The sequence below is a fragment of the Propithecus coquereli genome, unplaced genomic scaffold (genome assembly GCF_000956105.1).
Source record: "Propithecus coquereli isolate 6110/MARCELLA unplaced genomic scaffold, Pcoq_1.0 Scaffold5, whole genome shotgun sequence".
Classification (NCBI taxonomy): Eukaryota; Metazoa; Chordata; class Mammalia; order Primates; family Indriidae; genus Propithecus; species Propithecus coquereli.
The window spans coordinates 19928727-19946351 of record NW_012150840.1 but is presented as its reverse complement, the minus strand read 5'-3'; the positions used below and the strand labels follow the sequence as shown (position 1 = coordinate 19946351).

At 37.1% G+C, this 17625-nt stretch overlaps 1 protein-coding gene across 1 annotated transcript in view; it reads left to right on the top strand.

Moving 5' to 3' along the window:
• DIO2 (deiodinase, iodothyronine, type II) overlaps nucleotides 1-17625 on the top strand; it is an 86208-nt gene that overhangs the window by 50725 nt on the left and 17858 nt on the right.

The following is a 17625-nucleotide window of genomic DNA, read 5'->3' as shown; positions in this document are numbered from 1 at the left end:
TTTAGTAGAGATGGGGTCTCGCTCTTGCTCAGGCTGGTTTCGAACTCCTGAGCTCAAACAATCTGCCCGCCTCGGCCTCCCAGAGAGCTAGGACTACAGGCGTGAGACACCGCGCCCGGCCCATTCTGGTTATTTTTATCTTGAAAATGAGTCACATGGTCAACCGAGACCAAGGTGGATAATGATGAGCTGAAAGCTATAGTAGAAGTGAAGCCATCTCAACCTACACGTGAATTAGCAAAAAGGTTTGACCTTACTGTTTCAGCAATATTGGACCATTTGAAACAAATCAGCAAGGTAAAGAAGCAGAATAGATGGGTTCTGTATGAATTAAATGAGCATCAGCAGAGAAATCGTCTTGACATTTTTTTGCTGTTGTGACATGAAGGCGAATCATTTCTACACCTTATTGTTACCTGTGATGAAGAATGGATTCTTTTTGACAATCGCAAGCATTCGGCACAATGGCAGGATAAAGATGAAGTACCGAAACACAGTCCAAAACTGAATATTCATCAAAAAAAACTAATGGTATCTTTTGGTGGTCCAGTGCTGGCATTATCCACTACAGCTTCATGAAAACTGGTCAATCAATTATAGCAGATGTCTACTGCAACCAGCTGGATGAAATGATGAAGATGCTTGCGATGAATCAGTGAGATTGATCAATAGAGACAGGCTAATCCTCTTGCAAGGCAACGCTGAACCACATGTCACATAAACACTGCTCAAACTGCAGAAGCTGGGCTTGGAAACTCTCTGTCATCCACCGTATTCACCAGACCTTGTACCAACTGACTACCACTTCTTCCGGGCTTTGGACCACTTCTTGCTAGGAAAAATATTCAATTCTCAACAAGCTGTGGAAAATGCCTTTCTCAACTTCATCGTCACCGGCTCTCCAGGCTTCTTTTCTGCTGGCATAAACAAGTTACTGTTAAGATGGCAAAACTGTGTCGATAGTTTAGGTGCATACTTTGATTAATTGTACTGCTTCTAGTTTGAGTTTAATAAACTACACTTTTGAGTGGAAATTGGACATTTCATATTTACTGATCTATTACTACCTGCAATTAAATCAATATGTACAGAATTGAGTTGTCTTTATGTACTTATTTCTCCAACTGCTCTTTATCTATGTCTTTGCTTTCCCTGATAGCCTGTGTGTTCGATGACCACTTAAATCCTCATAGTGCCTTCCTTTGACAATATAATCATTCTAGTATTAAAAATTTTCCTGGTAGAATTTATATAACTACCTTCTTGCCACTTTGTGACAAAAGGACTTGGTAAGTATGGCAACAAATAACGGAGGGATGGGAGTGTGGGACAGGGTGTACCACCTTCACCATCTTCCCTAAGGCAGAGTTACAGTGATGCGAACAAAGCTAATCTTCAGGCCTTTCACTTGTGCTATGTTTACCTACGTCATATATTTTTGCAAAATTCACAAAAATGAGCTATTTTAAACGTAATTAATTGAAGTAACTGTCTCTTTCCATCCTGACTTTTTCTCCTTCATACTTTTTGTGTTCAGTGCTGGGGGAGACCAGCAGATATTTTAGTAGAAAGGCATTTAGTTTAGATTAAACAGCATATATGTGATTTAGAGTCACTGTGCATAGCCAACACAATGCTAACCATCCTGGCGTAGGGATGCTTCTAGGAATACTGCCTTTCATGACAAATTGTGACAGGAAGATACAGAATCAGAAGACTAAGAAATGTGGGTGCGGAGAGGAAATGTAGTAGAAATGTATAGAATCAGAATCTCATCACTGAAAAATCTAGACTTATGACTCTCATATGAAAGAAAATTTGACATCCATTCTAAAATCTTGCATTGCCTTTAATGGGTTGTAAAGCTGAAAGAAAATCTTCTAAATGGCCAATAATAAGAAGACATTTTATTCCTATTTGTAGGTTTGCAGAAAGTATTATCTTTTTATTCTTTCTCTAGAAAATTGTATGACAGTATTATTGTATCATGAAGAAGAATATACAGTTTTATTTTTCTGGATTTTGTGATGTTTGTGGTACTTCCTAAAATTTGTAATTTGTCATGATTTCTTTTCACACTTCGAATAACTACACACTTTTATACCTAATGTTTGTATTTATAACTACATCTTTTTCTTAAAAAGGGCTCCCCAAATTACAGAAGCTTTAGGCCTCATAAAACCTGGATTCACCCCCGTGTTCCTCTGTATACTACATTATTCACTAAGAGGAACTGGTGGAGGAATCTACCAATTTCTAAGTCAGAGTCCTTGGATCTGCAAAGTCAACAAAACTCAAAGCCCGTGAAACTTCTATTTGCAGTAGCAGCAGTGCTCCTCACTCACTTTCTGGCCAGGGTGGGAGGAGGAAGAGGGATCCAGAGTTTGGGCAGGTGAAATTGCTTGCCTGATCCTTGCAATGACAAAGATTTCCAGCCTCTCAGGCTGGGACAGTCTCATCAATCAACCTGTGCTTGAACTATTAGCATTGTCAGCTTCCCCTTAAGAGATGACAGTTCAAGGATAGCTTTCCTCATCCGCTGAAACTCCCTCAGTCAAAAGAACAAAACACTTAATCAAAAGGAGAGGCAGGAATGCATATCTCTGACAGAAGGAATTGGCCCCATCTACATTCAGTTTGTTCAGTTCACAACACTGCTCAGGAACTCATTTTTGCATAACTGTTGAAAAGATTCTCAGCAGAAACCCTCGACTTGCTGGTACAGGAGTTGGGGCAGGGCTTGCGTCCTTTGCTTTAGATGGGAGTGGTTGCCATGCCAGGATTAGGAGGGTTACATCTTTGCCTGTATGATGATGTCTGATTAAAAATAATAATAAACACATGCCCATATGTGTTTGCTCATGCATTATCTTTGTGGATGGGCAGAAATGAATGGCTGGCTGAGTGTATCAGAAAGGAAAGCCAGCCATTAAGCTTTGCCCTCCACTTAGTAACAGGAGAAAGGCTGTAACAGGCTGTTGTTAGGGGTTATGAGGATCATTTAGATCTGAAATCAGGGTTGTCATTTTTTGACCCTAAAATAAATAGAATACACATCTAGAGAGTATCTTGTAGCCCCTGGTATTATTAAAAATACCAAGTATTTACATGATTTCAAGAGAAATCATAGTACAAGTAGAAACTTTGTTGAGTTCCAGCAAAAATCGATTCTATTGATAGATTATTTTTTTTAAAAAAAATTGTGTGCTTATATAGTTTTTACATTATTTTGAAAATAAAAGGCTGAAAATCTGTTTCGCAGGTTTCTATTTCTATGAAAGGTCATGATATCTTATCACAACTGGGAACCCCGTGACCAATATCACTTAGTTTTATCTGCTGTAGAAAGAGTAGAGATCTCTTTTTGGGGTGAAAGCAGGGCAGAAGTATCTCAGCTGGCCTTTTCCTAAGTCCTTTTCTCTTTACCTCCACTCCTAAATCATGCAGGGAATTAAAAATGTGCTCACTGGCCACTTAAATTAGTGAAACTGCCCATGTCTAATGCAGGAACATCGCTCTAGATACATATATGAATAGAACTGCCGTGTGTGCACAGCTGCCCTGAGTATCAGGGTAATCCACGTAAATCAAGGATTGCCTTTAAAGTTCTCATTTCCAGAAACCTAAGATGAGAGCTGTTGAAGAGATAAGGAACATGAACAAGCTGTCCTCTGGCCTAGAGATCAGTTTCAAAATTGGTTGATCAAAAATAAACTCTTAATTACTCTTTAAAACAAAGTGTATCTCTTAAAGAGGGCCCTTGTTAGCGTACCTGATGACTTTATTATTTTCTTTAAAGCAAGACCAATGTAAAAGGTTTCATGCTTTTTTTTGTTTGTTTGTTTCAGCTTATCCCATTTCAGCTAATTTGTTGTACTACTTAGTGAGTGCTCTAAAACAGTGGTTTTCAATTGGGGGTAATTTTGTTCCCCAGGGGACATTTGACAATATTGAAGATATTTTTGATTGTCGTGTCTCGGTGTGGGGTGGAGTGCTGCTCCTGACATCTAGTGAATATAGACCAGGGACAGTGCTAGACATTCTATAGTGTACAGGACAGCCTGCCCCAACAAAGAGTTTTCCAGCCCAAAATATCAATAGTGCTTAGTTTGAGAAACCCTGGCCTAAAATAGTGCACACAAAGTAGAAAGAGTGAAGTCTTTTTGATGATGATGTGTTGAAAAGTTTCACAGGCGATTGAAAATACAGGCTTTCTGTGATGGGCTCCCAGATCTCTTATGTCACTGTTAATTATGGCTACATCAACTGGCTTGAGTAAAACATGTTCTGATTGCTGAACTCTATTTTTATGTTCACTTAGAGAAATGGGTTGAAGTGGGCATCCTCACCTCTATTGGCCATCCTGCGATGGAGTAATCTAGTTGCTGTTTCAGAGTAATCAGTCAGGTTGGTGTAAAATCTGCCCGAGGTCAGAGCGAGTGAGTGTATCTGTCATTTTATAATTGTCATAAATAGACTAGAGGTCATGGTGTCCCCTTATTTGTTGTTAGGCAAAAGTTTTGTTTATGCTCAGTTAGGAAATATTTGTTATTTCAATATGTTATATAATCGTATAGGTTAAATTCTAAATATAGAAATCATAGGTGATATTATTTAGCAATTTCTTGATAGTCTGTTTGGATGACTAAAAGCAACTTCATGGGCTTGCTAGGAATGCATCTGGAATATGTAATGACTGCTAATGTTAGATGGATTTTGTCTGAATTAATCTAAGTGTTTTTAATTTAAAGATCCAATATTAATTTCAAAAATTACATAACCACACCTCATTCAGTATGTATCTTAGTCTCTCCATTATATTATACTTAGATCTTTAAAAAAAAAATCTAGCTTATTTGAATCCTGGGACCATTTCTGAATTTCACAACTATAATGAGATATTAGAGGAAAACTAGAAAGATGATAGTAACACCAGAAATAGGTCCTCTAATAGATTGAATGAGTAAGCATCATTCTGCCCGTGAAATGTAACTGTGATATGAAATCACTTAGAATATGGAGACCTATCATAAGGGGAAAAAAAATAAAGCTGATTTCTGTTTCTAAAGAAGGCAGGGCAAAAGGAAATAGATGATTTTTTTAATTAGAAGGGATATTTCCCAAGAATATAATGGTCAAATGTTGTAGTGCATTACTAAGGGAAAAATCTAAACTCTCTTTTTTAGAGTTTTTATAAAATAAGAACATTTATCTCATGTCCAACAGTTCAAATATTCTTCTAATTGCAGCCTATATTAGTTTCCTGTGGTTTCGTAACAGATTCCCACAACCTTGTTGGTTTGAAACAATAAAAATTTATTCTTTCCCAGTTTTTGGGGGCCAGAATCTGAATTCAGTATCACTGGGCCAAAATCAAGATGTCTGTAGGGTCATGCTCCCTCCAGAGACTTAGTGTAGAATGTGTCCCTGGCCTTTTTCAGCTTCTGGTAGCTGTTGGTGTTCCTTGGCTTGTGACCACATCACCTCATCACCTCAATCTTCAAAACCAGCCTTTCAAATCTCATTCTGCTCCATCTTCTCATTGCTGTCTCGTGTTTGTGTGTGTGTGTGTGTGTGTAGAGAGAGAGAGAGAGAGAGAGAGAGAGAGAGAACGAGAGAGAAATATACCTCTGCCTCCACTTTATAAGGACTCATGAGATGGCATTTAGGGACCTCCAAATGATCAGGATAATTTCCCCATCTCAAGGTCTTTAACATAATCACATCTTCAAAGACCCTATTTCCAAATAAGGTAACATTTATGGGTTCCAGGAATTAGGACTCAATATCTTTTGCAGGGAGTGGGTAAAATATTTTAGCCTACCATACAAATTGAGGGATAAACCATTTGATTGCTTCATGGGTATTTCCAGCATTAGAATTCCGTGATTCACCTTTGGCAATATGATTCACCCTTCCCTGAGTCTTGGTTTTATCTTTTACAAAATGAGCCTAATAATGATATTTAGGCCATAAGATTGTTATGAAGATTAAGTGACTCAATACTATTAAAACATTTAGAAAAGTGATTGGTATATAATAAGGTCTCAATAAATGTCAGCAATCATTACTGGTTGGTGCTGTCCATGTTAATATGATCAGTATTATAAAAGGAGGATTATGTGAGAAGGTAATTGAGTGCTTGCTTGGTTGCCTGTGATATAATCCATATTTCTTTGCTATTACTTTACTTTGTTTTGATAAATGTAATTAAAGTGGGTCACAGAAGTAAAGTAGTACCTTGGTGTCTAAAGAATTCGTTTAATACGCTTCGTGAAGTTTATTTCATTTTATCTATAATGGGGACAAACTAAACTGACCCTCAAATTAAACAGACAACTCAGAAACCAAGTCTCACAAAAGAGTCCCTTAAGAACAATAGCCTTAGGAGTAGCAAAGATATACTATTCACTCAGAGAAGGAATTAGAACTCTAAAAATGTTTGATTTGCATTTTCAACTTTTTATGGATATAAGTAAAATATCAAACTTTGGATTATAACAGAAGTCCTTTTCTGCTGAATTGAATGCCATACCTAATATAACTCTAGTTGAGTCGGTCTCCATTTCAATTCACGTTTCTATCTCTAAAACTTTAAATTGCCCTTTTCCTCCCTCATTACTATAGTATAAACACATCTTATTTGTTAATAACAAAACAAAATATTACCTACAAAAGCTTTTCCAGACCAGGTTTTTACTAGGTTCTGTGGATATTGACATTCTATATTCTAACAAAATGATACAGTCCTTTCGAAGGCACTATTGTGCCTATCATACACACTAATTGGTAGGGTATCTAATTTCTTCCAGGGGCTATGTCAGGCCTATTATTATTACACAGTCATTGATGGGCTAGACTAAAAATCATGTTAATTGGTTTTTCATTATTGATATGATACAATTTTTAAAAATAAAAATTTTAAATAACAATGTCAAGGGCATACTTCCATTTTTCTCTGTGTGTTTTACCAAGAAACAACCATACACAGCTCAAGTGCAATGACAATCTGTAGACCTTTTGCGATTTGAGATAACAGATAGTTAAAACTTATGAAATTGCTGTTTTTGTAGGCAGAAAAGGTCGAATATGGTGGTTTCATATGGTACAAGGTAAACATACAGTGCTCCTGTGAAGGAGCTCAATTTTTCAGAGCTATTAAATGCAAGTAGCTAGATGAAACATTCAAGAATATAGAATTTTTTTTTGCATTTTCCACTTACTTATATTTCTTCCAATAAATATAAACTGAGTCTTGTTTCACATTCTTTACTTTAATGTCAGTGATTATGGGGACATACATTATTAAAAGAAGGGAAATGAGCAAGAGAAATTCATAATGGGGAAAGCTAGGTAAACAGAAAACAATGAAAAATGCAGATTGTTACAAACTTTGTGATCATTTCTGTTTGACAGTGTTTATCTCTTTAAATGCTTATTTTCTTACCCATTTTTATTTCATTTTTATGTGTCTCATAAAGTTAGATATCACTCAATGTTTAGTTTTTTGGTGTCTGATCATAGAAAGCAGATTGCCCTGGCATTTTTATATATGGTATGGAAAGAAAGTCATTTTCATGTATTGAGATTTATTATTTGAATTTTTTCAATATAGCAAAGCACACCTAAAAAATTTAATGTACATTCATATGCAAGTGTGCTATGCTACTACAGCATCAGGTAAAACTTTATACCTTCTGTTGGAGAAAAGACAGAGAATCACATACATGCACACACTTCTCCCCTCCCACCCTCCACCTCCCACTTAATGATTGGTGATATGAGGAAGGGTTTAATATTTTCCATAAAAACTCCAAAACATCCATTCATCACTCTTTGGGCTCGATTGTTCTGGAATGGTAAGTAGCTAAGAATATGCCAGATCTCTAATAGAAGAGATTATTACCTGTGGGAAAAGTTCAATGACTCAAGGAAGGGAATGACTTTGGAGAATAAGGCACACAGGCCTGTTATTATGGGTTTCATTAAGAAGTTAAGTTTTATATTGATATGATATTTGTTTTATGGTAAATTGCATGGTTTTCTTAATGAAGTTTTGCTATGAGAAATTTCACATTAAGAAACACGGTAGCTTGATATTGATAACCTCTGTGGATTCGTATCATCTGCTTCTGTTTTATCAGAATTGTCAGATTCTTCTGACCTAGTTGGCAGTTTCATGTCATACTGTCAGGGTGGATGTAAATGAGTAAACTGAGACCACCTCATAATTTAAAAAGGAATCTTACTCTGAGTCAACATGTGTACTGCATACCATTAAAAATGAATGGGGGGAAAAAGAAAATGACTGTGGTTCAATAATTTATGAAAAATGTTACAGTTTTATTATCTGTGCCTTTTTAAAAAACACCTATCACCATAGCATGAAGGTACTCAGACGAAAAGTCGATCTCTAGCTCAGAAATGATGGAAAGGAATTTCTATTTTCTATTTATTTCTTAGCAGCTTGACAAATGATTGCCAGAGAGTGAGCAAAAAGGCAGATATAAGGGAATAAATCAATTAACGAGCTAATTTATATGATGCTTTCTGTAGACCAAAAAAATTATAGATGTTTAGGAAAATCAAAAACTTCACTGGAACTTCCTTTAAATTTACATGGGGAGTAGGAAAGCCTGTGGGGTTAGTAGTGATGACACAAGATTGGTTATGAGCTAATATTTGTTGAAGCTGAGTGGTTCTCTATATACTTCACACTGCTCTTGCGCATGTTCGAATTTTTCCATAATAAAAAGTTTTTTTTAAGTCTCAGGATTTAACTGTTTCCCAGCAGGAATTTATACTCTAAATACGGAAATAAGAATGTTCATTGTGCACATATACTACACGCTCTGTATTTTATAAATCTTTTCTATTTTCATAAAATCTTGATTTCTACATCTTTCTTAAGTTGTTCCCCAACTTAAATTGTTCCCCAACCCAATACAGTTCCCCAACAAGTAAACATCCTCAACGTCTCTAACCCAGCTTCCTATGCATTTGTCAAGGTGATTTGTCATGAGAAGACAATGGTAATAAGCATCCCTAATAAAGAAACAAGAGGGATACCCCGAGGTATAGACTGAGGAGAACTGGAAGAATGGAAATTTGGATTAAAGTCATTCTGAGTTAGTGGGCCCATTTTTTTCCACATGGCAGTGTAAATGTTCCAAAGACTACAGTATTATTTAGTCACTAATTTTGATTTTCAATGTGGTTTATGAGCATGCCTTGGTGAGGTACCTAGACAACCCAAAAATGAAAGGAATGGCTCAAAATTATACAAGTATGGCTGTGGAGAACTAGAACTTGATCTGCTCCTATCCTTACTGCTGATATAGTGTTTAACTAGAAGTGAACAGCATTGCCAAGAACTGCTTCCTAGTTTCCATGTGATATCCATAACATTCAGTTGCTGATACTGATTGAATTTGTATCTACTAATTTTCTGTCCATTGAATAGGAAAGAAAGATACCCAGGTACCTGTTCCTTGCTGTTACTCATAGAGTCTGTCAAAAACAAAACTTTAAACAAACATCTGTCTTTTTTTTTATCTGTCACACTTTATGTTTATTGAGAGAGGGTTATCCATTCATAAATAACTTACGTTCTAAGGTCAAAAAATACTATGTAAGTTCCTCTATGGAGATTTATGATAAAATGTTATAAACATGGATGTATACAAAACCTTTGCTTTAAACATGTTCCATTACCAAATGCCACACTAATGAATTTGACTTTGCAGTACTATATTTAGTTGGGTCTGTGTATTTTCTTCATTGACTTTCTTGACTCTTGCCCCATACAAAATTGGCAAATTCTTTTTTTATACCATATTGTGCGCTGCAATTCTATTATAGCACCTATAACAATGTGTTGCCTTTCTGAGTTTTTATGTCTGTCTGCTCCTTCTGGACTCTACATTTTTTTTGAGACCAGGGATCGTTTCAACACCCAACACAATGACTAGCTCTGTGTAGATTTTGATAAATGTTTGTTGTAAGTGGATGGCTATCTGAATAAATGACTTACAGTGGCTAATGCTTTGAATGATTTTGAGCTGATTTTATAACATAAGCAGAAGTCTTCTGGCTTTTTCCTATTCCTTTTCTCACATATCCCATATCCTTTCATTGGGGCTACATATAGAAAAGAAAAATATTTTGCCTACTGACTTCCAATTTCATATCCTTTCATTGAACTAACCTCTGCATTCTTAAAGACTCTAAATCTGCTTCCCAAAGTGAAACCAATACACTATGATTTTTGCATCAGTAATGAGCTAAATGATACACAAATCTAAGACCGCCAGCTCCTCAGAGCAAATATCTCTGTTGCTTTGAGTCATTTCTCTACTTTTCTAATCTTTAGAATCTATTGTGGTTGAGGCAATCAAATGCTGTTTATTATTGCACTGCCCTCAAAAATCCTTATTACACCCATTCTTCTAAATCCAGCCCTACCTTCCATATTTTTGCTTTGCTGCTTCCCTTCCCACCCACCCACCTCCAGTTCCTGCTAACTCCTTCTAGAAGAATCGTTCTTTCACATAAGAAGACAATCTTTGTAACTCTTTTGAGATCCATAGTTCTGAGGTCCCAGGATAGTAGGGAAACATTTCTGTGTAGGATGATTTAAACTATCTCTTAAAAAGGATGCAAATTAATATCGAAAGTATTGGTAGGCATTGAATTTGGTCGAGACTTTAATTTGTCGTTATCCATTAAAACATCAGTGGTTTTCCTCCTTTGTTTTTTTAAAGTTTTTCTACTCCTTTCTTAGAAGAACAATTATTTTTTAGGATCAGGGATATTTGGGCAGCTTTTCTTTTTATTCTCCCTAGAATTGTGGAAGATGGAGGGAGTGTTAGGTGGTGAGTAATTTTGAGGCAAGAAACATGCCTTTCCAGAGGGCTCCCAATCAGGTTCAGTTCAGGGGTGAGTTTGGGCATCCATGCAGGTTGATTATTATTATCCTTTAGGCAAAAAACCCATCCCTAATATTCCCAATGCCAGGTAATCTTTCCTGTTTTCTACTACATCCAAAGTTTCCATCAAGTTAGGTAGAACAGGTTGGTAATTCATAATAAAAGTCATATCTGGCCTGCCTGCCACGAACTTGCTTTGTTTTGTTTTTTATTTTTATTTTTTTTGGACAGAGAAAGTTTTATTAGAAAGACTCTGTTGACTCAGGTAGGTCTGAATAAACTTGTCAGTCAAGATGGCTTTTTATATTGAGTATTTATAGAACAAGGCTAAGTTACTTATAAAGCTGAACCCATTACTCATCAACATGGGATAAATATGAGAAAATATTTTTAGCTCCATTTTACAGGAAGAAAAATGAAGTCACAGATTTGTTTCCAGTCATATGGGCCTATGTGGCTGTAGAAATAGATTTTGTGACCTACGATTGAAATCAAGACATCTCTTGATAAAAGGTGAATATCAAATTGCTGAGCGGGTTGGTATTATTTAACATTTATCTGGAAGCAATAGAGATATTTGCTCTGAGGAGTTTGAGGTCTTAGATTTGTGTATCATTTAGCTCATTACTGATGCAAAAAGTCATAAAATGTATTGGTTTTATTTTGGGAAGGCAGATTTAGAGTCTTTAAAACATGATAGAAAATTCCCCTGAGAAGGCAGAGCATGACTATTCAGGAATTTGTTTATACATCTGTTTTGAAAATAATCATTCTGCTAAGTGGTTGCATCTTGATAAAAGACTCCCAGTGTCCATCTAATAAATGAGACTGGATATAAAAATAGACTCAAATTTCATGCCTTATATATTTTGTCCTTGGAAGACACACTAATGCTTTGCTGTCTACCACCTCTTAGAAAAGCATAAGGAGTCACTTAATCTGACAAAAAAATTAGTCTTCAAAATTGAAATGGAAACAAAACAATAATTTACCAACACGGTATTCTGCCTGCTGCCCAGTTGCCTGGTTTTACGTGTGTGTGTTATATAGTAACTTATTCTCACCCATTATCTTAATTGCACCACAGGTTTAAAAAGGTTTTGAGAGATTATCTTATTAGCCTTCCTCCCTACCTTGAGAACCAGTGTCTGATAACATTTTTCATAATCTCGCTTGGAAAAATACCTCATTGTACAATCATCCTCATTGCAGGTATTTTATCCTCATATCAGACATGAATTTTTCATGCTACAGTTAATTCTATTAGCCTCACCATTTCCACTGGGCTTGGAATGGAATATTTCCTTTATTTCCTCTGGGCATTCCTATCTGATTCTTGAGAGAGGAGGAGTGGCATCCTTTGCTCTCAGTGGGAACAAACTACACCATTACCTCTGGAATGGCATGAGCCAGCATGCTTCTTAATATATTTTGTCATTCGCTGTGTTCGTGTACTGAGCTTTTGAGTGACGTGATGTATAAGTGATTTTTTTTCAAAAGCTGCTGTAAAGCCATTTATAAAGAATGACCTATTTTATTTTAAAACTTAATATCATCTGGTGGTTTCCTATGAGCTGTGGAATGAAAGTAAAGGAAAAGTTGTTCCAAAGATGATGACTATTTTTGACCATTTTCCTTTGTTTCTTTTGGTCTATTGCATTGGGTCAAGGATTTAGGGAGAATGATGAGATCGAGTCATATTTTTAGAAAAGAAAGGGTGAGTTCAGTTTCCTCCTTCTGAGGGTTTTTTTTTGTCCTGAAGGAATCTACCACACATAACTTTACAGAGTCTTCTTTTCCTCTATTCCCCTACTGCCTCTCTCTATTCCCCACTGTCCTCAGTGTTGGGTGTCTCTAGAGGTTAATAAACTATTCTCAAAACTAAGTAACACTCAGAGAGCCTCATGCACCCAGAGAGGTTTGAGCAGCTGCGGGTGAGGATTGGCTATCAAAGTAGATCGAGGCCAGGCCAATAGCAAATGCAGGCTGCAACCCTAACAGCTGTTTTGTGGCCTCTGTGAAATGAGGGGCAGCGTTCATCCAGTTTCTGGACAGCTGTCTTCCTCAGAAAAAGCATGGCCACAATTGGCATTCACTGGCTCTCTTGATGGAAGCCTCCACAGGCAATTCATGGAATCTTTTTTTTCCCTTCCTTTTTCTCCTCTCCACCATCTTATCTCCCTTTTCCTCTTCACGTTGGCTTTTCCTTTCCTTCTTTTTCCCTTTTTTTCCTGTCTTACCAGTAGATGGCCTGGCGGGGGGAGGGAAAAGAGCAGCAACAGTTCCTGAGGGAAGCATGCATTAACACCTTAGACTGTGTTGCCGCCAGTGCCTGCAGGGGACCCAGGGAGGGCCGGTGGGGACAGAAAGTGCACACCTCCCACAGCGCCCACCTTCCCTGCCTGGCCTGAAGTTGTTTTGCTTAAGGTGTGTCAGAGTTTACCCTGGGATTGTGTATTTTATCCACTGAGCTTCTCCTTTCATCACAAGGCAGAGAGCACGGCTGCAGTTTGTAGAATGAATGAACCCACAGGGAATTTCGAGTGATTCAGTAGTCGTGGTATAAACCCTTCATCATAACTCCCTCTCCAGCACAACCAGGAGTAGCAGCAGAGGGTTGTGTAGTATGTGATTCCTTTCTCTGATAAAAGCTGCACTGCTTTGGGGGTTATGTATGGTAACCATATTCCCAAATCCAAAATCAGCACACCTTTCCTTTCCAGACATTTTTGGATTTATAATGATATTTATTTGACACATTTTTAATAAAATAAAAACGAAACTCATTTTCTATTAGGCATCTGACAAATCACTTAAATTTGATACGGTAAAATTCTGTGAAAACAAGGAAAGCCTGAAAGTCCATGGTATGAACTGTTAACTTCACAGAATGATCTGGATGCTCTTTTGCTCTTTTGGATACGAACAAAGAAATAGTAGTGGTAGCTGCCATGCTTCGGATTTCCCAGTCTGCTATCAGGTTATCCAACCTCATTTTCTCTATCTCATTTTAAGAGTCAAGAAGTGAACTAAAGGAAGACTTGTCATTCATACACTTGTCATTTTTTGAACCAGAAGGAGGCAATAATGGGACACGATGCTGTCTTACTACAGAAAGAGAAAAAAAAGTTCAACAATTTTACAGTGGTTCTGTACTCATTAAAAAACCCAAAGCATTTTGCCTAGGCTGCCTCTCTTTGGAATTTAAAACCATTTGCAATATTGTATGGGAAATTTCAACCAACAACATGCCGCACGTTGGTTTGCATTTAACTCATTACATTGTTCATTGCTGAGAACACTTACATGACCTAGAAGTTGTCCAAACCTTTTAAAAGATCATATGAAATCTAAACCAGGAGCTTGAGTTGGGGCAATATTAAACAGATGTGAAATCCCAGATATCCTTTGCAATTTAGAAGGCAAAATTACAAATAAACCACTTTTGACAAGGGTTTGATTCTTAGAGTAATGACCAGGACTCGTAAAATAATTATTAAGGAAAAAAGGTGAAATTTAGAGTTAGGGAAAATATCCCAACATTAGCTCTGACTCTACAACCTTGGTGATCCACTTTCTCTCATCTATATGTTGGGGAAAATCATGTAACCTTATGGTTATTTTGTTACTTAATGAGTATAAATTAATTGAAGATCAATGTGTTTTAACATATGATATAATAATATTTATATTATTAATAATTAGAAAAAGCAACTGTGAACCATACCTAAAAAGAGAAAATAGTTTTGGAGAAATGTAATTTCTAGGATGGACAACAGATAGACTATCTGCTAGAGGAATGGTTTTCAGTTCTGTGATTCATTTATTCATTCATTTAGAAAAATGATAGAAGAAATCCAAGAAAAGACATGATTAGATTGGCTATGTGCCTATTTGTAATCTTATGTTTTTAAAATTCTCTTCAAAGACTTCTGACCTAAAAAAAAAAAAAGTAAAACCAAACAAACAGCCCCCAACAGAGTCATAATTCTGATTTATAACCATTTATAGTCTGGATGTGCTTTGAACTTTGCATTTAAAAAGAAAGCATTTTCTGATGTTCTACCACTCCCTCTCCTTAGCTTGTCATTTCCAAACATACCTCCCTGCTTGAGAGCAAATGGCAAGCGGGAGAGAATTGGTTTATAGCTGCCAAAGTCTCCACCTCAGAGGAGTGCTGGTTTAATTCAAATAGGGCGAAATGAATGTCTGAGAAGGGGTGAGATTTTAAGGCTTGGGCAGTGAGTGGAAGCGTCATTTCCTGAGTCCACACCTTCTTCTGTCATTGTTGGCGGAGACTTTGTCTGGTACTGTAGCTTTCCCATCTACACTAGTTAAAATACCATGTTGTCACCTCCCTCTCTTCGTCCGTTCTTTTCTCCCATAAGGACATGGAGAAGTATGAGAAGGTGAATGGAGTAAATTTACATTATATTATATATATATATATATATATGAATAATACTATTTTGCTAACGATGAATGCTAGTCATAGGGAAAATATGATTTTTCTATCTGGTTTATATTCATTTTTCTAAGCTCTGAAGTCTTCTCTAAATATTTAGTCGTGGGATACAAATTCAAAACTCATCACGGGCCAAACTGATGATAAAAATGAAGGAATTAGGTTGTACAGAGTGCTGAGGGCTGTGTCATTGCGGAGGGCAATGCACAAGGCCCCCACATTTTACAACTCCACGGCACCCCATCCCATTCACACTGTATCGTATGTGAATGGTGCCCCCTAGCGTGGAGCAGTGCAGAGGCCCTCTACATGCTCAGTCCATTCATTCGTTCAGAACATCCACAGTGAGCCAAGCATGGCTCCAAGTGCTGAGGGTAGAGTAATAAACAAAGTGGATAAGAATCCCTGGTCTTACAGAACCTAAAGACATTCTCCTTTGATTACTTTTTTTTTTTGTTAAGGCAAAAAAGCCCCCTGCCAACAAAACAAAAGCATTCATATGCAGAATTTAGCCCATGGGCCCACCAATTAATGACCCCTGCTCTAGGCTTTCAAATTATTTCTGTGATCATGCAGATCTTAGCCACATGGACAAAATACAGCAATATACTGAGGCTTGCACCCACTGCTTAGCTTATGCTTAATGAGAGCTCTGTGTACCCAGAAAACTCAGCTAATTAATTTTCAATTAAAAATTTACACCCCACCCCAGTGTCTGCACTTGCCACTCCTTCCAAGAAAACACAATTCCTAGAAGTGATCTGTTAGATAAGAAAGGAAGGAAAGCTAGAGTGAGGCGGGGGTTATGGCATTCTGCCGAAGCATTGTCTAGATACCTGTCCTAAAGACTAATGGAAGAAGCCAGCCATTAACCAGTGGTCACTGTGGCAACTTCAATCATTTCAAAGTCTGCTCCTGATCGCCTATAAATTTAGGGTTTTTTTCCCAAACAAAAAGGAAGATTCCCTAAAGTGTCAGGTCTCTTAGGGGTTATGCAAACAGAAGCATGGGAAGTACTGAATTAAAGAGCTCTCTTATAAATAATTAATTTCTCAGCTTTATGGCATCTAATGCCATTAAATGGAAAATTTTGATTTTATCTACATAGAGGCAAAATGAAGCTAAAAGAAGATTTAGTCACCATGTCTGGAGGATTTTTTTTTTTTTTTTTTGCATTGGAAGCTTGAGTAAAACTGAAAAGAAAACTTGTATTAAATTTCTGCAAGAAGCTTTAGAGAAATATTGCGATGGCACTCAGTTTAAAAGTCTCCCACCTCACAACTCACTTTGCATTTTCTTAAATAAGAGCATGACTCAAAAATATTTAAAGGACGTAGGTTACAAATCTGATGAAGAGATAGAATCATAGTATAAAGATCACATATAAACATTCACATCTTCCAAGAAGTACAGCAACAACCACCTGTAATTACTCTTCCTCTTTTATACCTGCCTTCCAGCATCCTTTCTTTCCCAAACTCCTCATAAATTAATGATAATGATGATCAGAAATGAGAGTGTTACCGTATCAATCTACATATTATATTAAATTACTTTTCCCAAAGTTTGGAAGCATTTCCCGAAAGCTGTCAAAGGTATTAATTTCTCTCTCTCTCTTTCTCTCTCTCTCTCTCTCTCTCTCTTTAAATCACAAAGCAAAATTCCACTGTCTCTCCCCAACCCCTTCTGAAAAAAAAAAAGTTGTTGAGTTTTGCTTTTCTATTCACTGCAGTCCTGGCCAAAGTAAAGCCCTCTTTCTCAATGACGTCAAGATCTTTACCAAGATTAGGCTTTCATTTCTCTATTGCAGCAATTAGCCAGGGAACGTATAAAAGGCTTCAGGGAGACTCACTGGCTGCAGAGAGAGGCACTTTGCACCACAGACAGATAGCAAGAAGGAAAAGCCAGAGGTAGTGAGGAAAAAGAGGAGTCAGCCGCTCCTGGAGGAGGGAGAGAGTGAGACTGGGAGAAGCAGCACAGAAAGTGTGTGTAAAACGGAGTAAAGAAAAAAAAACAACAAAAACTACCCTTAAAGCACACTTTAAAAACTCTGGCAATTCAAGAAAGAAACAGGCTACGTTTAAAGAACATAGAGACAATGAAAAGCTAAAGAAAAATTTTGCAATCTCTGCCACAGTCTCATAGGTGCTTGGAAATGAAAGTAGAACTGCCTGTCTTTAACGGACTCTGACAGGGGTAACTGGATTAGGGACGGGTACGCCAGCTTTTTTT